At 47.9% G+C, this 24,975-nt stretch overlaps 1 protein-coding gene across 5 annotated transcripts in view; it reads left to right on the forward strand.

The window, feature by feature from the left end:
- Window positions 1–24,975, forward strand: part of LOC140393725 (transcription factor SOX-13-like) — a 209,879-nt gene that overhangs the window by 111,369 nt on the left and 73,535 nt on the right. The gene's annotated exons all lie outside the window — the stretch shown is intronic.

The following is a 24,975-nucleotide window of genomic DNA, read 5'->3' on the forward strand; positions in this document are numbered from 1 at the left end:
TGAAGATCCTCAAATCCGAAAAATGAATCCGCATCTGCGTCGGATTCAATGTGGGGGCCGCCAATGTGCAACACGAAAGGTTCGTCCGAGTCATAGTCGTATAGGACCACGGAGCTATCATTGGGCTCGCGAGGTCCGGAAACACTGTAAAGATCGTCATCGAAGTACTTGAGGTCGGAATCATCGGCTTGTGCGTAGGTAACTGCTTGTCGGAGGGTTCTTCGAAGGTCAAATTCATCTCCTGGGTCAATTTGCGGCAATGTGCTGTCATTCCAGGTGAGGGAAGGTTGTTTTACAGCTTTAACAGATTTTTGTTTTTTTGATTTGGGACGTTTCCCCTTTAAATTGGTGCGGTCTGGGGCCTCTGACATCCTGACGCTCGGTATGTAGCACGTAGGAAGCGACTGCGCATGCTCAGATCGCTGTTCCTTTACCGATGGCCGTTTTCTTGACTGCGCATGCGCAGCATCTCGCGCATGCGCAAACGAAACTTCCGGTTCTGCGCACTGCTCGCGCAACTGTGCTAGCATGGTACCTTTAGCAAGATGGCCGCCGACCTCGACCCAGCCCCCTCTCAGGCCCGGGATTTCGGCCTCTGGGAATTTGGGCTCCGGGATCCCGGCCACGAGGTGAGTACTGCCGCTTTTCTTACCTTTACTTGCCGATTGGATTGCGTTTTCTTCACAGTACTTGGAGAATTTGTCCAGGACTGCCTGGTAATCGTACCTTTGCTGCCTCCTGAAGAACCTGAACCTTGTGAATATTTCTCTTGCCCTTGCACCGGCGATGGTGAGGAGAAATTCAGCTTTTTCGCTATCATCCAGGTCTTGGAGTTCAGCTGCCACCGGGAACAATTCGAACACTTGCCGGAATCGCCGCCAGTTTTCGCGGAGATCGCCGTGGCACTGGAGCGGCTGCGGAACCGGGAGCTCTATCATTTTGCCTGGGCACTGCTGGTTGTCTGTGTACACTGAGGTATGCCGGCAGGTATCGATCCACTCCTGTACCATGTGGTGTTGGGTTCTCTGGTGCACAGATGAGCCAACACAGTTGTATGTGGTACAACTCTATTTTATTTTAACTCTTATATACAGTTCGTTCTGGATACTCTGCACGTGCTGTCTCCCTGAGTGTGTCGTGTAGCAGGTCTGTCCTGGTCCTCGTCTCCAGCTAATACTGACCACCAGGTGTCGTGTTTGTGCTTTTATATCTTTCTGTGATTGGTTGTGGTGTTGTGTGTTCTGATTTGTCTGTTGGTGTGTCTATCATGATGTGTGTGTTTGAATATCATGACAATGGGATGTAGGTATTGCTGACTAGGCCAGCACTTATTAACAAAGAACAAAGAACAAAGAAATGTACAGCACAGGAACAGGCCCTTCGGCCCTCCAAGCCCGTGCCGACCATACTGCCCGACTAAACTACAATCTTCTACACTTCCTGGGTCCGTATCCTTCTATTCCCATCCTATTCATATATTTGTCAAGATGCCCCTTAAATGTCCCTATCGTCCCTGCCTCCACTACCTCCTCCGGTAGTGAGTTCCAGGCACCCACTACCCTCTGCGTAAAAAACTTGCCTCGTACATCTACTCTAAACTTTGCCCCTCTCACCTTAAACCTATGCCCCCTAGTAATTGACCCCTCTACCCTGGGGAAAAGCCTCTGACTATCCACTCTGTCTATGCCCCTCATAATTTTGTATACCTCTATCAGGTCGCCCCTCAACCTCCTTCGTTCCAGTGAGAACAAACCGAGTTTATTCAATCGCTCCTCATAGCTTATGCCCTCCATACCAGGCAACATTCTGGTAAATCTCTTCTGCACCCTCTCTAAAGCCTCCACATCCTTCTGGTAGTGTGGCGACCAGAATTGAACACTATACTCCAAGTGTGGCCTAACTAAGGTTCTATACAGCTGCAACATGACTTGCCAATTCTTATACTCAATGCCCCGGCCAATGAAGGCAAGCATGCCGTATGCCTTCTTGACTACCTTCTCCACCTGTGTTGCCCCTTTCAATGACCTGTGGACCTGTACTCCTAGATCTCTCTGACTTTCAATACTCTTGAGGGTTCTACCATTCACTGTATAAAGTGAATTGCCCAATCTTAATAGACTTTGAGGAAATGGCGGTGAGTTGCTGCAGTCCATGTGGTGTAGGTGAACCCACAGTGCTGTTCGGGAAGGAGTTCCTGTATTTTGACTCCACGACAGTGAAGGAAGGACGATATATTTTCAAGTCAGGATGGTGAATGATTTGGTGGGGAATTTACAGGTGGCAGTGTTCCCATGCATCTACTGCCCTTGGCCTTCTAAGTGGTATGGCCTGCAGGTTTGGAATGTTCTGTCTCAGGAGACTTGGTGAGTTACAGCAGTGCATCTTGTAGATGGTACGCACAGCTGCCATTGTGCGTCATTGGTTGGGGGAATGAATGTTTGTGGATGAGGTGCCAATTGAGCATTGTCCTAGATGCTGTCGAGCTTCTTGCTTTTTTTAATATAAATTTAGAGTACCCAATTTTTTTTCCAATTAAGGGGCAATTTAGTGTGGCCAATCCACCTAGCCTGCACATCTTTGGGTTGTGGGGAGAATGTGCAAACTCCACACACAGTGACCCGGAGCTGGGATCAAACCCGGGTCCTCAGTGGCGCAGGCAGCAGTGCTAACCATTGCACCACCCTGCTGCCCAGCTGTTGAGCTTCTTGTGTGTTGTTGGAGCTCATCTAGGCATCCACGCACTCATCCAATCCTGCACCACCCGCCTTCCTCCCCCTATTAATTACGAAGCAGATCCAATGTCTGGGGTCATTAGGACTCCAACCCTGTGAAAATCCCACCTCCCAGGAGACTGGCAACAGGATCAGGAATGTGAGCTGGGATCAGTCCACCTCCCAGTCTCACTTCGAACAGGAAAATCCAGCCCTTCATGTACCTCCAGCCGTGTTCCATTTTCACCAGTGATGCCTGGTTGCACTAGCATGGGAAATACTTCAACCACTTGCTCACCAATGCAACAGTATTCCCACACTGCCAAAGGATTGTTCGAGGGTACAGGAGATATTCCCAAGTATTCTGGCACCTCGGAATTCAAGCTATGCTCTGTGCAGCATTGTGTCAAATGCAAATAAAAGCGGAGTGTCTGAAATGACAGTTCACTCCAAAGGCTAAGTGCTAGTGAGATATAATGCAAGTATCAAAGGCTTAATCAAGGGAACATTATAGTGGACTTTAGCATTCACTGTGAAGTGAAAAGGAAAGAGATGTGTAATCTGAATAGCAACCTTGTTACAGGGAAAGCAGTATCAGGAGTGCCTCTGCAGGCATGGGCTTGATTCCTGGCCTTGTGCCCAATGTGAGCTATTTCCAGAACAGCGTGCTTGGCATCGCCAAGAGTAAAGAATGATACCGCCTGACTTCGTGCTCGCACAGGATGGGTGGTACCCTGACAGGAATGGGCATTTAAAAGAATTGCAGGATGCTGACGGGTAAAGGAGCTGTTTGCTAAGAGCCTGCGCAAAGGACTCTACAACACAGATTTGGGACTGATCTTGATGTAGACTCAGTGAGAAAGGTGTGCAAATCTGCAGCGTTATCTTGTGCCGCAGAAACTTAAGAGTGTGATGCGAATTCTGTACCTCTTGGAATCACCATTTTGAAACCCCCAGTGAGGACTCTGGATAGGTCGAGCAGTACAGTGCGCGAGGTTAGACATGTTTTACTTGATGGGGGAAAGGTGGTGGTGTGGAAACAATCAAAGCTGAGCCGGGTGTTTCCCAGCATTGACGGTGTCAAAAACGACCCCACTATTGAACAGCACTCTGCTTTATTTCTGGGCCTGGGCGAGGAACGTACTGTCAAAGGCCACACTTCCTGCATTAATGAGCTCTGCTCGCCAGTGCAGGAGGAGATCCAGGCACCATTTTTTAAATGATGCTCTGATCTCTAGAAACCCCACCACTGCCTCCAGACCCCACCAAAGCTCCAACTCACCGATTAGGGGCTCACTGAGCCCCCTGCACCCCACCTCATAAAGGCAGAGCACCCCTGGGCCTGTTCCCCGGCACGGGCGGTGGGACTGCCAGAGTGACCGGGTGAAACTTCCGGGTGCCAGAGTGGCAGTGCCATCATGCCCGGGTGGTTTCAGGGGTGCCCAGGTACCACCGTTCTAGAGCCTGACCATCCAGGGGCACCCATTCACCCGAGAGACCCCTCCCAAGTGCCAGTAAACCTGGCTCACGTTTATGGAAACCAGTGCTAAACAGCACCCGCTCAGGTTCGCTGAGGGAAGACCGTTACATCCCAGGAGTTGGGTAGATTCAGCGCAGACATATTCAAGTGAGACCACCTGCTCACTTGAATATGCAAATCTGGATCCCGACCTCGATGAGTGGCCGACATTTGCATCCAGAGCCACAGCAATGTGGTTGACTCTTAATTGTCTTCAGGGATGGGCAATAAATGCTGGCCCGGCAATGGCCACATCCCATCAACACATTACAAAAAATAATCTTGCAAAAGGCCCCCACGAGATTTATTGGCCTTGCCACATCCCGCAACAGGCACGATGAGGCTGATAGATTGTCCCTATAAAGTACATTACCTACAGGTGACGGCATTTGGCTCACTCAATTCTCTTGTAATAAATTGAACGGGAGGTTTATGACAAACATCAGCTGTTAATTTCCAGGAAGAGCATAGAAAGTACAGGAGAGAAATGAAAAAAACTTGACATGGCAGACAAATGTGTTACAAGAAAAGCTAGACTGGCACTTGTCAGTGTGGTATGTGAATGTGTGAGTGTGTGTGTGTGTATGAGTGTGTGTGTGTGTATGCAGTATGTGTGTATGCAGTATGTGTGTATGCAGTGTGTGTGTATGAGTGTGTGTATGAGTGTGTGTATGAGTGTGTGTGTGTGTGTGTGTGTGTGTGTATGAGTGTGTGTGAGTGTGTGTATGATAATGAGAGAGTGAGTGTGTGAGTATGAATGTGTTTTTGTGTGAGAGTGAGTGCGTGTTAGTGAGAGTGCATGTGTTAGTGGGAGTGTGTTAGTGGGAGTGTGTTAGTGGGAGTGCGTGTGTTAGTGGGAGTGCGTGTGTTAGTGAGAGTGTGTGTGTTAGTGAGAGTTAGATAGAGTGGGAGTGAGAGTGAGTATGTGTGTGTTAGTGAGAGTTAGTGAGTGTGTGTGTGAGCATGGATGTATGTGAGAGTGTGTGTGTTTTATAGTGAGAGTGAGTGTGTGATGTTTTACTTGAAAGGGTGGCAGAGGCTGATTCCATAAGTTATAAAAGGGAGGATGTGGATCCTACGGAGTAAAGTAGGATGAGGGACAAAAGATGACTGCACTTCAAAGAGCTAACACATGTTGAATGGCCTCCTGTGTTGTATATTTCTACTAATGTTAGCTCGGTTTCTGCAGGTAAAACAACATAATTTATAAAACCAAAGTTGTAATATTATGGCCGGAATTCTCCGGTTATTGCGATTCAATTTTCCCTCCGGCAGCGCAGCCCTGTCAATGGGTTCCATGGCAGAGTGGGGTGGTTACAGTGGGATTACAGTGGCTGGATCATGATATAATACACCTTTAATTGTTAGTTTAACAATTACACACAGGTTTTAGGATTAACAGATTACAAAGTACATCTCAATCTGCAATGGTCTCATTAACATAAAGTCTTTTTATAAGCACATAGAATTTACAGTGCAGAAGGAGGCCATTCGGCCCATCGAGTCTGCATTAGCTCTTGGAAAGAGCACCCTAACCAAGGTCAACACCTCCACCCTAGCCCCATAACCCAGTAACCCCACCCAACCCAACACTAAGGGGCAATTTTGGACACTAAGGGCAATTTATCATGGGTAATCCACCGAACCTGCACATCTTTGGACTGTGGGAGGAAACCGGAGTACCCGGAGGAAACCCACGCACATACTGGGTGCCCCCCACGGTGGCCTGGTCCACGATTGGGACCCACCGATCCGCAGGCGGGCCTGTGCCGTGGGGGCACTCTTTCCCCTCCGCGTCGGCCATAGCCTCCGCGATGGCCGACGCGGAGGTTACCCACCCCTGTGCATGTGTGCGGATGACGTGAGCAGCCGCTGATGCTCCCTCGCATGCGCGGACTTCTGCCAGCCGGCGGAGTCCCTTCGGCCCCGGCTGGCATGGCGCCAAAGGCCTTCCACGCCAGCCGGCGGGACGGCAACCACTCTGGCGCAGGCCTAGCCCCTAAAGGTGAAGGCTTGGCCCCTAAAGGTGCGGAGAAATCCGCACCTTTCGGGCGGCCCGGCGCCGGAGTGGTTCACGTCACTCCATGCCGCCAGGAGTCCCCGCCCCGCCGGGTAGGGGAGAATCCCGCCCCAGATGTTTCATCTACCTCTGAAGTCTGCTGTCCCACTTTAAATCTAGTTAGTGCAATTGTCTCTTTAACTCTGAACACGTTGTTTACTCTTCTTTGAATTCTTCCGAACAATACCTTGGTCTCTGTTTACTTAACTACAGGGGCGGGATTCTCCGCCGGCAGGATGCCCCATTTTGCCGGCGCCCGGGGGTTTCCCGACGGCGTAAGGATGACCACAATGGGAAACCCCATTGACCGGCCGGCATAACGGAACATCCCGCCGGCATGGTGAGGCAGAAATGTGGCGCGGTCCGCCCCAGGTTCTTCCTTAAACATTCTTTCTGTCCCATTTCCCTGGTTGTGTGGATTGTATCTTGTTCCTTAGGATAGCTTTAAGGGATTTCTATTTCTACTGGTAAACATGAGAAAGAAGGGATAGTTTTAAGTGGGTTTAATTTAATGTTTCTGTGCCTGAAAAGGTAAACCCACTTAAAACTAAAACTTTAGACTCGGTGGACCGAATGGCCTCCTTCTGTACTGGAGAAACTCTATGGGAAGTGGTTCCTACTTGTGAAAATTGAATTAACCAGCTTGGGCGAAAGGTGAAAATGCCAACAGTGACCAGGTCGAAACTGCCCATTCTCTTAATACCAGTGTGGTTAGGCAATGGAATAATAAAACTGAAATCTCCACTTGTCTCTATGATGTTGGTTGGGGAATCTGGAGGGGAGTAGGTGTTGGTGAGGGTGACTATGTGTCAAAGACGTAACCAGAAATGATTGTGGCTCTTTTGAATGCAAAATTGTGTTTGATTCTGTTATAGATTTGTACGTCTCCACCTCTGTATCTGGTTTAGTCTCATAAAGCAGAAAAACGTTTCTAACAGGCGTTAACCTTTTGCTTTTGTTTTTCATTCCCTATTTTGACATTATGTACCCGACAGTGGAGAACTTGACCACGCATTATTCTAACTGTTCCAAAGTGCCATTCAAAGCAACAGCAAAACCGTACAGTAGTTGTCTTTCTAACATGATAGAACGCTGCTTTCGTCACCTTTCCCCAGCTTTTTAAACTATTACCTTGATGAATAATTAGCTCCAGCCAGTCACATAACAGTGAGTAGCCATTGCAATAAAAGTAAGCAATGGACATAGCTTGGTGGGTTAAATCACTTCTGTCTAGTGATTTCCAATATAGTTTCTATGGTGACCAAACTACACAGAGCAGAGTGCCAATATTGGATCAGTGAAAATCTCTCACTGTCTCATTTGTTTTTTATTGAGCAGTAACAAAGCTTTGTTTTTCTGTCGACGATGTGTCTCTCTCACCCCTCCCCACGTTACTTAACAATCTCACCGTCTTACTTTAGAAGCAGCAGCAATGAGCACACACATGGAAGAACATAACGTAAGAAATGGGAGCGGGAGTAGTCTGTTCACGCCTTGTGTCTGCTCTGCTGTTAAACACGATCTTCTACTTCAACGCCACATTCCTGCACTCTCCTTTAATTCCATTGGTACCTGAAAATTTATCGATACCTGTCCTGAATGAAGTCAACACTTTAGCATCCACAGCTCCCTGGGATAGAGAATTCCAGAGAATCTTAACCCTTTGGGTGAAGAGATTTCTCCTCCCCTCTGTCTGGAATGGCCGACCCCTTAATCTAAAACTATGGCCCAGTATTCCAGATCCCCCAACAAGCGAAAAGATTCTTTTCAGCATCAACCCTATCATGCCCCTTAAGAACGTTCCATGTTTCAATTAGCTCACCTGTCATATTTCTAAACACTGGGGAAAAAAGCCCTGCCACTTGCTAAAAAGTAGTGTTGAATGCAGATGCCACTATTCTCTGCCCCCCCCCATGCCGGGTGGGAGAGAATCGCCGGGGCGCCGCGCAAATCGCGCCATGCCGCCCCGACCCCCGCACGCAATTCTCCCCCCCCCCCCCCCCCCCCGGAAACCAGCAACGCACGATTCGCACCGGGCCGCTTGGAGAACCGGCGAGCGGCGAATCTCCGGACGGATGGGCCGAGCGGCCGCTACGATACGACAGGTTCCCACCGGTGCCGTCCACCCCTGGTCGCTGCCGGCGGGAACGCTGGGAGGGGCGGCCTGTGGTGGAGGGAGGGGGGCTCCTTCACCTCCGATGGGGTATGGCCCGCGATCGGGGCCCACCGAACGGCAAGCCGACACCCTCCCCCGGGGCATACCTCCTTCCACCCGCGGCCCCATAACACCGGCGCTATGTTGGTGAGGGGCCGGCGTGTGTAAGATGTTCCCCGCACATGCGCAGGTTGGCGCGGCAGCCATTTGGCACCACGTAAGGACGCTGGAGCCGGGTGAACTGCTCCAGCGCCGTGCTGGCCCCCACAGCCAGAATAGGTCGTGCCCGGGCCCTGTTTGCGCCGTCGTGAAACGCGACGACGTTCACGACATCGCAAACACTTGGCCTCCATATCGGAGAATCGCCCCCCCCTGGTTTTGACCATGTACCATTTACCTCCAAGGGGCACTAACTATACTGTTTGGTGGTTGTTGGATCAGTCGCTGTCACACCATGCCCAGGGAGGATTAGATTTCCATTGGCATAGTTTCGTTTTTTAAGATTTGTGCTCATTGAAATACTGTAATTTGGGATCACAAATTATGAAAACCAAGTGTATTAAAGCACTGATCAGGTTTGGAAAGTCTTTTTTTATTCTTCTGCCCAGCGCTAATTCTAACTGTGTGTAATTAATCCAAAGTGAAAAGTCTGTATGTTTTGACCACTTCCAAATTTCCCCCAACTGAAGTCATGTACTATTTCTGGTGTTCAATTCAGGTTTGCTGTGTAACGGTTCTGAAAGAGAATAACGTGAGCCAATATTGATTTGATGCAGGGTGCTTACTTGTTTTTTTATTTTAAAGATGTATTTATTTCTGAAAAACAGGGTGGTGGAGATTAATTCTTTCAATGAAAGTGTCTCTTCCCTGTCCATCAGGAACGAGCAGTTAAAAAGAAAGTTGCATGTTCTGTGTCACTACAATGTAGGGGTTTTCTTTTTGCGATAAGTGCATTATTTGCCTAATGTTCATTGCACCTTGGATGTTTCTCTTCACCCCAAACGTTGGTGTGAGACTTCGGATGTGAAAATGATGCATTATGAAAGGCTGGCTTCTGGGCAACTTTCGTTCTGAAAATTAAAAATTGTTACAATCTTGATCGAGTAACTGAGTTCCAAATCAACTGTTTTTGCATCTCCAGCTGCTCAATTCCAATTGATTTTAGCGTGGTCTGGTTCTAGATAATTGAAGGTTGTGCAACAATCTCTTTGCTGCTTGACACCCGTTCAGCTGTCTTCTTCCATTTCATTTTCAGTAAGTCGCAGGTTGCGGCATTTTTCTTAAAATTCTTGGTCTGGGCTACCAAAGCTACTCAGCCCACGGTGTTGATCAGAACGATCAAAACAGGAGAGAAATGCTTGTGAGGTAATAACCAGGCTTATGCTTTGTAAAAAGTGTTAAGGTGGTCATGGGGAAGACAATCACAGGGAGGTGAAGAGTGCCAGGAAATGGGCACCTTGAGAAAGTTCAAATAGGAGATAATAGCTGACTGGACCCTTGGTTCTGAATTCCTGATTTAAGTCTATGAAAGAGTTGGCAAATCGCCCACGCTGGGCCCTCTTACTGCACGTGGTAAGAATGGTGTGCGTCTGCTGTCAGCCGATGTGAGGAACACAGCACCCAGCAGGAACCTAAAGAGGAGGAGGAAAGACAATTAGATGTGTTGGGGAAAGGTTATTGATTATTACAGAAGGTGTTGAATGTGGGGTGACCGGCTAGCTGTGGCTTTCGAACATTTTGATGATTGAAAACTGTTGTCTTCGCGGAACAACCTAGTTGGGTGGCGGGGAGAGCAGGGGTGCGAACTGTAACAAAATAACAACTCTCGTAGTTCGAGCATCAGCAGAAAAAACTTCACCGCAACCTTTGAAGAAATGTCTACACGGCCTAGTCTAATTTTGATATTTGATTTCCCTCCCTTTCACAGAATCCCTTGAGGTTATCTTGATGACAAATACATTTTTCCGCTTTCAATACGCGTTCTCGTATTGCCAGCCAACAAATCCCACCAACTGTGATGAGATAAGCTGCTTTTTAATGATGGCAGTTCAGAGATAAATGTTGACTGCACCCTTCGCTCCTCTTCGAATAGTGCCATGAAACCTTTTATATTCAAGTCAGCCTGGCAAATAGAGCTCAACATCGAATTTCTTTAAAAGCACCGCAGATATGTGCCACGCTTCCCAGTGTTGTGCACAAGTGCCAATTGAAAGTGTGTGCGCGGGTCTCAAGGGTGCGGGGCTTGAAACCCAGGTTCTTCTGATGTCGGGGCTTGAGGGCTGCCACTGAACCGAGGTTGAGGTTTACGTCAGGCCAACCAGGGGCCGGACGTCTACCTTTCCGCCTGTTTCCAGCAGCTGACCTTGCCCCTTACCTCTGCTCATTCTGAAACTCTCACTCATGCCGTTGCTAGCTCTAGAGTTGACCATTGCCCTGTCCGGTAAGGGCGTGTCATATTGACAACTTTAAATATGGACTGTATTCAATATAGAATTTTCCGGAACTACCCTTTCTTTTAAAAACGAACATTCCAAAGGCTGCTCAGGTGGCCGTTAGTTGAGGGTCAGGTGACTTTTCATTTTTGCACAGGGTCAGAAGTATCTCCAGTCTCTGTAAAGTTCCTACTTGAATAAGCATGGGTGGAGTGTCTCCCTTGTATAGACATGCCAAGGCAACACCACCTTATAGAATTCGCACTCCTATTGTTTGTGGACTTGCCAAAACTCAAAATCCTTGGACTCCCCATCTCCGAGCTCAAAACTTTTAATAGAGAGCTAATACTTGGGTGCGAATGTCCATCATCCATCCCCTATTCTGTAGCAATGGCTTTGAACTTCAAATCATTCTGGATGGACAATGAAAGCATTGACCAGGTGGTCATAACCAGGTTCCTGTACTGACCTCCTCGAACAGGCAGCGGAATGTTGTGACTAGCGGCTTTTCACAGTAACTTCATTGAAGCCTACTTGTGACAATAAGCGATTATTATTATATTATCATCTGATCAAGACTGACTATACATAACAAATCTTATTAGCCCAGGAACCAGGAACCATCATAACAGCCAACTATGACTTAGTCCACAACCTCCAACTCAAAATAAACTTGGATCTGTTAACTCTTACCAGAGAGGAAGAGATAGGAGTGATGTAAATGAAGCCCAGATAGTCATCTGCTATAATGGCAGCCTCTCTGGCTTTTGAAACAACCGATCCAAATATCTGTCAGGATTTTGTTTTGTTAAAGGGAAAATGACCCCTAACCTTTCCAAAAATCCAGAAAGGGCGATTAGCAGTCCCAGAGATGCTGGTTGCCAGTAAGCTTTTGCTCATGGTTGAGGATTTTCTGCCCAGAAGCAGAGAGGGGGAGGCCAACGTCCTGGTTAAAGGACTCACTGGAGAATGCGTAGAAGAGGTTCCCTTAGTAAAGTTACAGCTGCAGTGTAAGCTCATTATGGGGCTAGTAACAGCGAGGGTGATTCCTAGCTTAATAATGTAGTGGGATGGATGGTGGTCATTCACACCCACTTATTGTTTAACCGGTTTCTCTACAGCGCTCTTTCAGATTTCAGCTATGAGACAATAAGTAATGCCGTAACTGGTTGTAAGGTATTATCCTTCGGGTGTCCAGAGCGGTCATGGAGACTGGAAACACTGATTACAAGCAGTCAAGAGAAGGGATTGATTTTCAGTTCTCTCTCATTCCTATCCTTAATACTATTCCTTTCTTTTTAATTTAGAGTACCCAATTGTTTGTTTCCAAATAAGGGGCAATTTAGCATGGCCAATCCACCTACCCTGCACATCTTTTTGGGTTGTGGGGGTGAGACCCAAGCAGACACGGGGAGAATGTGCAAACTCTACATGGACAGTGACCCTGGGCCGGGATCGAACCTGGGTCCTCGGCGCCGTGAGGCAGCACTGCGCCACTGTGCCGCCCTATCCTTAATATTATTCCAGTGTACGCTTGGCTCATCACCCATATTAATCCCCCGCCCCCTTGATGTAATCAAAAAACGTGTCTTGCTCGCCCCAAGGCTCTCTCCCCCATCATTCTGGTGCTTTCCCTTATCGCCCCTTCATTGGTTCTTGGTCAAGCAATGCTTTGATTTTAAAATTGCCATCCCCTTTTTCATATCCCTCCATGGCCTTGTCCCCTTCCCAATCCCATTCGATTGTCTAGGACATAAAGTCAGGAATACCTGCCCTCCACCTCTCTGCCCCTCAACCACACTTTCCTTCTTTAACACACTTCTTCAAACCTATCTCTTTGACCATCTGACCTAATACCATCTTGCAGGACCTGGATTTATGCTCTGTTTTGTAAAGTGCCTCGGGACTTTTTAATCACTTTGAAAGCTTAAAAGGTGCTATATAAATATAAGCTGTTGTACCAGCTGGCAGAAGGCAGGTGGACCTGATTGAAAATGGTTCAGTAGGGGAGGAGGGAAATACCAGTCGCGCAAATTGCTCAGCCACTCTTATTTGTAAAATATTTATATTCATATGTAAATATTCAACAAAGTGCGTTTTTAAAACGATCTAAACTCTGAAAAGACGATGGCACCCTTGGAATTTCTCCCAGTTCGTCCGGCAGACTCCGGCGAAGATTTGGGTTATGTTCCTGGGGAAAGGTCTTCCAGTATGCGCCAAGATTTAGTATGTCATTGTCACAGCATGCGTGATGGGCCGTGGTCAAGTTAAAACCAGTCAGCATCTCACAGTTAGTTTGGGATACATAAGCCATTTTGCATTGCTGTGACTCGCTCTAACTCTTATCATAGATTCATAGAATTTACAGTGCAGAAGGAGGCCATTTGGCCCATCGAGTCTGCACTGGCCCTGGGAAAGAGCATCCCTACCTCCAACCTATCCCCGTCACCCACTTACCTTTCTGGACACTAAGGGCAATTTTAACATGGCCTCCACCTAATCTGAACATCTTTGGACTGGGGGAGGAAACCGGAGCACACGGAGGAAACCCACGCAGACACGGAGGGGGGGGGGGGGGGGGGAGGGGGGGGAGGGGAAGAGTGCAGACTCCGCACAGACGGTGACCCAAGCCGGGAATTGAACCTGGGACCCTGGAGCTGTGAAGCAACAGTGCTAACCACTGTGCCACCCTGCTGCAGTAGTGAATCTCAGGTAACATTGATGGTTTCATTCGGGTCGTGGGAAGTGGTGCAGATGCTTTGTGTGACACTTGCATTTCTTTTTAGTGAGGATGGCTTGTAATGCAGAACAAGACCAGCAGCGTGGGTTCAATTCCCGTACCGGCCTCCCCAAACAGGCGCCGGAATGTAGCGACTAGGGGCTTTTCACAGGAACTTCATTGAAGCCTACTTGTGACAATAAGCGATTATTATATTATTATTATTTTAAGGTGTCTTTTTGTTTGTGTATCTACTTATTTACTTGCCGGAGGTTGTAGGGATAAGTCTCACATTGGAAGAAATGCAAGGGGAAAAGAGAACTTGGATTTCAGGTAAACACAAAGTGCTACAGGACATATGAGGGCAAATAACAGCAGGGGTGAATGGAAAGAGTAATGTGAGAAACCTTTTTGATGCTTTTGTGAAATGTGGGAATTGCTGGCTATTTTCTCACTGGAACCGACACTTTGGAGTGACAGAAAAGTTGGACGAGAGGTAGAGTTTTCAAGGTGAGATGGCGGTACAGATGTTAGTACTGTGGATGCGGAAGTGGGTGGTTGTGATATTGGACAGGATGTGGGGGAGAATGCTCAGCTTACGGTTGAGCTCGATGCGGAGGACCCCCCACCTGCACACAATCCTGGTAAACAGAAAATGGTTCCATTGGTGACTGCAGAGCCACAGGAATGAAACATTAAATCAAAAACACCCAACCTTCCAGCATTGTTACAGCCGATGAAATAGCATTTTGGATTGGGAGTTGTTTGAAGACTATCTGATTTCAGTAAGGTTGAAATCCTGGAGGCGTTCATTCCGCAGGGTAACTCCCTTATCACCAGAAGGAATGGCTATTGTAGCTAAATTGTGATTGTGTTGTAGCTTTCAGTATCATATATCAGCAAGTGATGTGAGTGGAGATGTTTTACCTTGTGACCTGTTCTATGTTTAACGTTGATCTGCCACCCAATCTTGGAGTATTTGGTGCTTCCTGGAATGACTCGTCTCACACGCATCTTGTTTCGTTTCCCCTTTACTTCTGCTGCTATTAGCCACCTCCTCCAATCTTTCCCACCTCTCATCTCCCTTTCCTCTCAGTATAAACACATTGTTACAACCCCAGCTGTGTGCACAGCTCTCTAAACATTTTGTGCTTGAATCCTTTTGATTCAGTTCCATCTGGCAACATCGGAGCCTTGCTCAGTTTGCCCAAAGTGTCCAATGGCTGGGACTAGGGAGTGTTAACTTGGCTGATTCTTCCCATTCAATCAATCTGACCCTATCGCCAAGACCACTTCTACCAACTTTCTTGGCAATAGCAACTAGGAGCAGGAGTAGGCAATTTGGCCCTTTGGGCCTGGTCTGCCATTCAATATGATCATGGCTGATTCTCCATCTCAATGCCATATTCACACTTTCTCCCCATACGCCTTGATGCCAGTAACATCTAAAAAATTATCTATTGAATACATTCAGCGACCTGGCCTCCACAGTCTTCTGTTGGAGAGAATTCCACAGGTTCACCACCCTTTAAGTGAAGAAACCTTCATCTGTTCTGACCTGTATCCTGAGACTGTGTCCCCTGGTTTTAGAATTCCCAACCCGGGAAAACATCCTTCCTGCATCAATTCTGTCCATCCCCGTTAGAATCTTATACGTTTCAATCAGATCTCCTCTTATCCTTCTAAGATCCCCCCGCATCCTTCTAAATTCCAATGAGTACAGTCCCAGGAGAGGTTGAGTAGACTGGGACTGTACTCGTTGGAATTTAGAAAGATGCGGAGAGATCTTATAGAAACATGTAAAATTATGAAGGGAATAGACAGGATAGATGTGGGCAGGTTGTTTCCACTGGCGGGTGAAAGCAGAACTAGGGGGCATAGCCTCAAAATAAGGGGAAGTAGATTTAGGACTGAGTTTAGGAGGAACTTCTTCACCCAAAGGGTTGTGAATCTATGGAATTCCCTGCCCAGTGAAGTCGTTGTGGCTCCTTCATTAAATGTTTTTAAGATAAAGATAGATAGTTTTTTGAAGAATAAAGGGATTAAGGGTTATGGTGTTCAGGCTGGAAAGTGGAGCTGAGTCCACAAAAGATCAGCCATGATCTCATTGAATAGCGGAGCAGGCTCGAGGGGCCAGATGGCCTACTCCTGCTCCTAGTTCTTATGTAGACTCTAGTGAATGCAGGCCCAGTCGAACCAATCGCTCCTCATAGGACAGTCCCACCAAACTGTGTATCAGCCTTGTGAACCGCCGCTGCACTCCCTCTATCTTGTTTTTGCTGTTTAAGAAACCTTTATCCATGTTTTCATTGACTTCAAGCTCAATAGCCCCAATGCATCCACCAGCTTCCGTCTTCATCCCATACAATCTCCAAAAACTCTGATTCCAGCCCAATACTGAAATAAACTTCTGCAAGGCCTGCCTTTCTTCCAGTATTTCATGCTTTTGCTATTCAACACCAAGTTCTGCTGACATCATTGACCTCCATTTCTTCCCCATCCTCCTGTCTATTGAATTCAAAATCTTTATTCTTGTTTAAGATCTCTCCGTGAGCTTACTACACCCGGCTTCTGCAGGTGCCACGTGCTAGTTTGCAGTCTCTGGTCTAGCGCATGTCCTCTCCCTCTTTCTCATCTCCAATGCTGCCAAAGCCTTCAGTCAGCTCCCCCCTGTCGTCTGGATCTCTCCGCCTAACCCTTCCTTCTCTGCCCCTCTTTCCTCTCCAAACCCTTGCCCTTTGATCACATTTTCAATGAGCTCACCTTCCTAACATCCTCCAACCGCTCACTTTCAGCCACCTCGCTACATTTATAAATCTCTCCACAGCAGTTGTCGTCGGAATCTGTAGATATAGCTGATTTTTGGGATGTTATAGGCCAAAGGAAGTAAGTTATTTTGCTTTCACTGTAAACTTGACCAATCCAAGGTAACCTTTCAGTGTCTGCCGAGGGATGGCTGCACTGTTGGGGTCCCCTGGCTACATGTTTCTCAGTGGTGGGAGGCGGGTGCTGGTGGCAGGATTCTCTGTTCCCGCCAGGAAACCTGCGGGCGGGGGTGCCCTGCCAGCAGGTCCAGAGTATCCCACGGCCAGAGAACTCTGGCCATTATTTTTTCAATGAGATTTAAGTCGAGTCTCTGGCAACCTGCTGTGGTGGCTCACGTTGACACTAAAAATCCCAGGAGCTTTCACGGTGCCCCGGCCAACATTCCTCCTTCAGCTATCACTATGCAGTGTTGTTAGGGGCCTCTTGGTATGCACAACCTGGCCTCTGGGCTGCCCACATTGAAGTCAGTGACTGCAAACCAAAGGGATTTGTTGTATGTGAAGTCTTTTGGATATTCCGGAGAGATGCTTCCCAAGTGCAAATTTTCCCTGGCTGTGCTCGCATTCCCAGAATTTTGGCCAAATGGGCTTTGTCAATGGGACCCGAGGTCCTGTGACCTGAGCGTAGAGTAACGTAACCCAAGCACAAAACTGCCCAAACGCTAATTAGCGCCGTTCCTTTGAAACCATAAGATCGATTTGGAAATATTCTAGTATTGGCTTAGTGTAATGAAATGAAAATCGCTTATTGTCACAAGTAGGCTTCAAATGAAGTTACTGTGAAAAGCCCCTAGTCGCCACATTCCAGCACCTGTTCGGGGAGGCTGGTACGGGAATTGAACCTTGCTGTTGGCCTGCCTTAAAAGCCAGCTATTTAGCCCTGTGCTAAACCAGACCCTAATAATAGCTTAATCTCATAAGTAGGCTTCAATGAAGTTACTGTGAAAAGCCCCTTGTCGCCACATTCCGGCGCCTGTTCGGGGAGGCCGGTACGGGAATTGAACCTGTGCTGCTGGCCTTGTTCTGCATTACAAGCCAATTGCTTAGCCCACTGTGCTAAAGCAGACCCATGGGAACTTTCTCCTTCATAACCATTCCTGTTGAATTTGGCGATGCTGAGTACTTAAGGAGAGCCCAAAGGCAAGGATGTGGAACACCATTCTGAGCGGTGTTCATTAACACAGCGGTGACACTAGCCTACCTGTCCCACGTACGCCTGGCGATCTCCCGACTCCTATCCCTGCCTCCCTGGGGTCTAACATTTAAAATGCTGGTGTACAATCACCAACTGTAGGGCAGGAGTCTCTTGTCTACGTGTTTGATGCCCATTGTCCTTTAGTCCTTGCGCTCGATGGCTAGTCAGAGCTGAGAGACTTGAGCTCTGTATTAAATTACTAATGCCGCACTGATCCCTGTTGCTTAGGACAGGCAGGCCGAGCAAATAATCCTTTGTGCTCCGAGTATGGATTTGGGAAAATTGATCCATTCCACGATTGAGGCTTCATTGTTCTTTTGTGATACAAAACCATCTGCTGGTGAAAGACAGCTCTGAAAGGTTTCCTTGTGAGTAATTCATTTCAAAGTCACGTGTTCTCACTGGCTTTGATCAGTTTTTAAAAAAAACAACTATTTTCAGGGAGTGGACCCAGGGACAAGATGCTCATAAACTAGAAAATTAAGTTTTCTTTTTAAAACTCTTTGCAGCAAGTAGGCTGCAGCGCTATCCGGGTATCTTAAAGGGAGCATTGGCCAAGGTTACTTTGTTGGCAATTTTATGGAGGAAAGGCAGTCACATTAAATACAAACACATCCGTACTGATCAGAGCGTTTTGTATTCCTCATGTAACTGCCCAAGAGCAGTGTTGTTTGTTAAAAAGGTCACTTGTTAAGTAAGATTTGATAATGGTACAATAGTACTGGTCCTGTGCTCATTTCCCCCTTTTTTCCTTGCCCTGTGCAGTGCCTATAGGGTCCCAGGTTCGATTCCCGGCTTGGGTCACTGTCTGTGCGGAGTCTGCACGTTCTCCCCGTTTCTGCGTGGGTTTCCCCGGATGCTCCGGTTTCCTCCCACAAGTCCCGAAAGACGTTCTTGTTAGGTGAATTGGACATTCTGAATTCTCCCTCAGTGTACCCGAACAGGCGCCAGAGTGTGGCGACTGGGGGATTTTCACAGTAACTTCATTGCAGTGTTAATGTAAGCCTACTTGTGACACTAATAAAAGATTATTATTATTAGTTGGGACCACCGCTCCATTCTCTGTCCACTGGAGTGCCTAGGCAAGGCCCTGGAGGCAGGTTGTGGTGCCTCACACAGGTTGTGGCATAGTTGGGAGCAATGGCCACCTTCTCGGCTCCTTTAACTGTGGGTGGAAGGGGAAATGCTTCGCTCTGCTACTGTGCACGTGCTCCAAATCTGGAGCAAGCATTTCCCCACATGTTCCTACACATCGTGCATCATTCAGAGTTTTCCACTGGCAATCATCAAGACTCCGATGATTAGACTGTGACGGGATCTTTACCACCAGACAGTGCTGTGTGCAAATTGTGTCGTGGTGACATCTGGTGGCACCGACAGTAGTAACAGCTGAATATTTGTAAATCACCTTCTTTTAATAAAGATATTCTACAGTAATCCCACCTCCCCACCACAACAGCAATTGAGAAACATCCAACCTAGTTTAGTTGGAAACACAAAGCCTTGACAACAACCAAGAAGAATGCTGATAGGACTGTCTTTATAACTTTGCCAGCCGCATTTACACAGTGCCTTTGATGTAGAAATAGACTTCACAGAGAGGTATCCAGAAAGAAATGGACACCAGTCAAAGGGGGATGTATTAGGATGGGCGATCAAAGAAGGTGGGTTTTTAAGGAGGTTTCCGAATGGAAGAGAGGCTGTTGGAGATGCCGAAGGGTTTAGGGAGAAAATTCCAGAGCGTCAGGACGAAGCTGGTTGACTGTGTGGTGACGGAGAGGTGGGGTTAGGACGTGGAAGAGGCCTGAATTGATTGGTGAATCTGTGAACCTGGGATGAGGTGGTGAGGCCATGACGGGATTTAAGCACACTGATAAGAATGTTTAATTTGAGGTGTGTAAGAGAGACAGCCTTGTTTATTAATGGCAATGTGTTACAATTGAGTCTTTTGTCCTACACTTGGACTTAATGATTGAGTAGAAAAATAATTCTAGTTCCTTACAGCTGGTCTGATGTGTACAGTCTATTCATCACGGAATCGGGGTGGTGGGGGGGGGGGGGGGGTTGAGATCAGAACTGTACAGTTTGCAGATCTGACCCATAATATCATGGCAGGATCAGAGGCTGTTGTATACTATTGAATGCTGTCATCTTACCCTAACGCACTGAGCGGCATTGCAACAGGTCTAAACTGTGGCGTCCATTCCTCCTCGTTTAATTAGCTAATTGATATAAAGGCAACTTTAAGCCGAGTCTCTTGTAGGATTTTGTAATGGGGTCAGTGTTGTATTCTTGCTGTGTCTGGGGCAGAAAGAACTATTGTTTCTGCAGCAGTTTGCATCATCCACCATCGCAGAAGGCAAACAAGAGACCAGAAAGGACGATTTGTGTTTATGTAGCGCTTATTGGGACCACAACCAATGAAGCACTTTTGAAGTGTCGTCAACGTTGACGTATAGGAAATGCGGCAGCCAATTTGCACACAGCAAGCTCCCAGCAAAGTGATCAAGAGCAGCTCCGTTTTTTAAGCGTGATGTTGATTCAGGGTCAAAAATTGAGCAGGAAACCAGGGGGAAAACCCTGTCCCTGCTCCTCTTCGATATAGTGCCAGGGAGATCCTTTACATCCACCCGTCTTGTCCAAAAGGCAGCAGCTCTTGACAGTGCAGCACCTTCTAATCAATGCCTAAACTATCTGACCTTTAAATTGGTAGATTATGGGGCATCACGGTGGCACAGTGGTTAGCACTACTGCCTCACAGCACCGAGGATCTGGGTTCGATCCTGGCTCCAGGTCACTGTGTGGAGTTTGCACATTCTCCCCGTGTCTGCATGGGTTTCGCCCCCACAGCCCAAAGATGTGCAGGGTAGGTGGATTGGCTACGCTAAATTGTCCCTTAATTGGAAAAAAAATTAATTGGATACTTTAAATTTATTTCTAAAAAGTAAATTGGACTTAATGATTGACGAAATTCTCTATCAGAAAGGGAGATTGTGGACTCTCTAAAATGTGCAAACGGACCTTTTGAACCATCATTATACAGCATAGAAAGAGGTCATTTGGCCCGCTGCAATGGTGCTAACTCTCCGAAAGAGTTGCCCATATAATGCTATCTCCCTTCTCTTTTCCAAATATTTATCCACGTCTTTTAAAAGCCATCAGAAATTCTGCTTGAACCTAGGGGTAGGTCTCTGTAACATCTCCTTTCATTCTTATCGCAGTGAGCTTGAAATTGTGTCCCTATTATTGACACTGGCCAGTGAAAATTGTTTTTCCCTCGTTCACCTTATCAAACCATTTGGAAGTTTGAACACCTTTATTAATTTTTTTACTTAACCAACATTTTTGTGATGAATGAGCCCTGATTTCTTTAAACTTGTATCGTAACAAAAACACCTTTCCCCTGGTGTGTCTTGAATGAATTTCCTTTGCTTTTCTGCTGCATTCTGGATTTGGCTCCACTTTAAAAAAAAAAAAAAAAAATCCCTCAGTATTATGAATTCAAATCATTGCAACGATTTGCAACCTGATGTTGCCGTGTGGGTCCTCCACTCTTCCGATTCTGGGCTTTCTTGCAACTTGCCCCATCCTTCTCCTCCTCACGTCACCAAGATCCCATTCCTTCAGTTGTGCCTTCTGTCTCCATCCCTCCTTCTGCTTCCCATCTATTTTCTTCTCTGTCGTCCACCGTGCAATGTTTGCTAAGGTAGGAGTCGGAGAATCCCCGTGGGGAGGTGCGAATCCCGCCCCGACGCCGGCTTGCCTATTCTCCGCCGCCGTGTTTCTGGCACCGGCGGGATTTCCGCCATGCCAGCCTGGGGCCGTTGACAGCCCCCCCCCCTCCCGGCGATTCTCCGGGCCCGATGGGCCGAGTGGCTGACAAGTTTTGCCCAGTCCCGCCGGCGTGAATTACTCACCTCTCACATGGTCGGACTTGGCAGGTAAGTGTGCGGGGGCCGTCCTGGGAGCTTAATCCGACCCCGGGGGGAGCCCCCACGGCGGCCTGGCCTGCGATCGGGGCATAACGATCGGCCAGCGGGCTGGTTCCGTGGAGACCTTCTTTCCTCCGCGCCGGGCCCCTGCAGGGCTTCACCATATTGCCCGGAGGCCGGCGCGGAGAAGGCAACCCCCCGCGCGTGCGCGGAAATACGCCGCGCATGCGTGAACCCGGGCCGGCCCTTCGGTGCCGGCTGGAGCTGCGGGAACCACTCCGGCAACAACCTAGCCCCCGAGAAAGGGGAGAGTTCCACACTTTTGGGGACTGTTGACGCCGGAGTGGTTGGTGTCGGTTTTCGCGCCGGCGTGGTGACATAGCCCCATTATTGGAGAATCCCGCCCAAAGACTCGACATATCTAGAAGTTGCTGCCTCCTCTCCACTTCTCTCCCCGCCCGCCCATCTCCCCTTCTCTCGTTAAAACCTCTTAGACAGAACTTATGGTTGTCTGTCCTCCAATCTGCTTTGGTTGCTCGGTGCCAAGCTTTGTTTGATAATGCTCATTTGCACAGCAGCTCAGGATATTTTGCTATGTTGAAGGCAAGTATATAAGTGCAATTCGTTGTTGGTCATGGCACTGGGGTTTAAGATTGGAAGCTGTAGCGTTGGGCCTGAGCAGACAGTTTTGTAATCTAATCGCTCTGCCGTTGGTGGCCGCGCCTTCAGCGACCTAGGCCCGAAATCCTGGAATTCCCTCCTTCATGTTTGTGGTCTCTGTAACTCCCTTTCTTCCGTTAAGATGCTCCTTGAAGCTCGTCTCTTTGACGACGCTTTTGGTTATCTGTCCGTTTCTGGTGTGTGGATTCTAATTGATAACACCCCTGTAATGCGCTTTGGAACATTTTATTTCGTCTTTCAGGAGTCGGTAGCTTTGGGGTAATGTCACTGGACTAGTAATCCAGAGGCCCAGGCTAACGCTCTGGGGGACACGGGTTCAAATCCCACCACGGCAGCTGATGGAATTGAACTTCAATTAATAAAATCTGGAATTGAAAAGTAGCCTCAGTAATGGTGACCATGAAGCTATCATTAATTGTCTTAAAAGCCCCATCTGGTTCGCTAATGCCCTTCTATCCTTACCTGGTATGACCTGCAGGTGACTCCTGACCCTCAATAATGTGGTTGACTTAAATGTACTCTAGATTGCCCAGCAAGCCACTCAATTCAAGAACAAATAAGGATGGAGTTATAACCCACATGGGTCTCGGGGGGTAGGGATAATCCATTACCCCTTGGAGCTTGTAGAATACAAGCTCCCTCGATAAGGGGAACCTTTAACACAGTTCATGCGCCTTTGTGTAAATAGAGTCAGCTAGTCCGGAAGACCCGGGAGGGAACTACTGGAGCTGTACATAACAGTTAAGTGTAAAATAAAGTAAGTTTTGTTTTTCTCTACAATTCGGTTTGTTGCCGCTTACAAAAGATGGGCAATAAATGCCGGCCTTGTCAGTGATTCTCACATCCATGAAAGAATAAAGAGAAAAAGGGTTCTGTACAAATGCAAGGTTTTGTTGTTGTGGATTGTACCAACGTCGCTGAAATTAAACCCTCACCATTTTCCATGAGGAATGTCCCCCTCAGTAGGTGGGGAGGAGGCAAAACATTTCCCATCCATTTTCTGATCACCGTGACAACGCGCTTGTTCTGTTCTGCCTATTGGGTTACCTCTTGAGGCCAGAGTTTGATGATTGCTCGGATGGGCGTGTGCCTGACCCGGAAGCCAGTAAAATCGGGCACGAAAATGTCGAGCCCTCGCCTGATATTTCCGTCGGCCGGCGCGGGTGCGAGTCGGTAGCGTGCCTGCCAGCCAGTCGAGCGCAACAATTTAAGTGAAGTGAACTACAATTGCCTGGGATTTTGCGTGGCTCGTCCGTCTTTCCAGTGGGCGAGTGGGCCGATTGGCCGGCCTGCCGTTACGTATTAGCTACAACCTCGAACCAGGACGGGGTGAAAGGTCAGGGCTCAAGTAAGATTCACAAATGAGCTTGGGGACAGAGGTCTGTGCGTGATTGTGCTGCCGGGACGCTGGGGGCACAGTTTTTCCACCGATATTAATTTTTCATGGGTCTGGAGGATCCCACAGACAGCTCCGCAGGGGCTGCCCGCCGCCCCCCCCCCTCCCCCCGGAAGCACCAGCCGGCACGATCCTTTTTCTGGGCACCTGCCCTCTCTCGCAGGGCTTAACCATTCACAGAGCGAGATTCGTGCTGCATGGCCGTTAGTTGGCGGCCGGTGTAATATCGTGTTAATTTCGCTAACTTCAAGCCTACCCCGAATGTAAAATGAAGGCCTATATCTCCCGTTGTCCCATTGTGTGGAAGGAGTTGGGCATTGGGCTCCGTTCTTATTCCGCGCACGTGCACACGCACATGAACACGCACACGCACATGAACACGCACACGCACATGAACACGCACACGCACACACTCCCCTGCGCTGCAGCTACCCGGCTGTGATCCTGAGCAGGGGAGTTAAACAAGGGCAGGCCGGATTCCCCCATCGTAATAAGAACCATATTAAGCCAGCCTGTGATGCAGAGGAATTATTTTCTGATAGTGTCGTGTTAAAAAGGCGTCAATTATAAAGAGAATATTTTGAGAAACTCGATTCGCAGTCACAAAATTTGCATGGGATGCCTAAATGCACACCAACATGGGGGTGGCGTGGATGCTTTCAACCCTGCAGAATACCAAATCAAAGGGGATGGGTGGATCTGTGTGAGTGGTTTGGTTCAAACAACATCCTTTGACAGCCTAATCCTTAAATTGATCCATCAGGAAGATGTACACCTTGTTGAAGGCAGCTCTTATTTTGAAATGCTGGCATTATACTGTCGGACAGAAGTGATTGTTGGGGAACCCGGGCGGATTGTACAATGCAGTTTGCAGCTTCGGGTGCACACTGTCCCGATGGAATCATTTCATCACAATTCCACTGACGTCCGGACATTTCGAACTCTCGTTTACCCCATAGGCTGAAGTGAGCACAGCCGATCAGGAACGTGAGTCTCTCTCCGGTTTGGCTCAATCTTTGGCCGCACTTCTAAATAGGCTTTCAGAGTATTGATGGGTTTCTTACTGAGTGAGCAGAACAGACCCCTCTGTTTCAGTCAATTTCTGAAGACCATCCTTTCCTGCTTCCCTGACAATGCCTGATTGTCCTGTGCTAAATGGCAATTCTGGGCATGAGAGAGAAACCATTGTGCTTTCTTGCCAAATTCCCCTCTCCTGCTCTTTGTTTGTTTTGTTTGGAGGTCACAAAGGATTGATAGCATATTGTCAACCCTGAGCTTTCAATGCGACGCTTGTATGTTGGGGGCACAGAGACCATATTATCGCTAATATGGTTACCAGTACCTTATTTCT

The sequence above is a fragment of the Scyliorhinus torazame genome, chromosome 17 (assembly GCF_047496885.1).
Source record: "Scyliorhinus torazame isolate Kashiwa2021f chromosome 17, sScyTor2.1, whole genome shotgun sequence".
Taxonomy (NCBI): domain Eukaryota; kingdom Metazoa; phylum Chordata; class Chondrichthyes; order Carcharhiniformes; family Scyliorhinidae; genus Scyliorhinus; species Scyliorhinus torazame.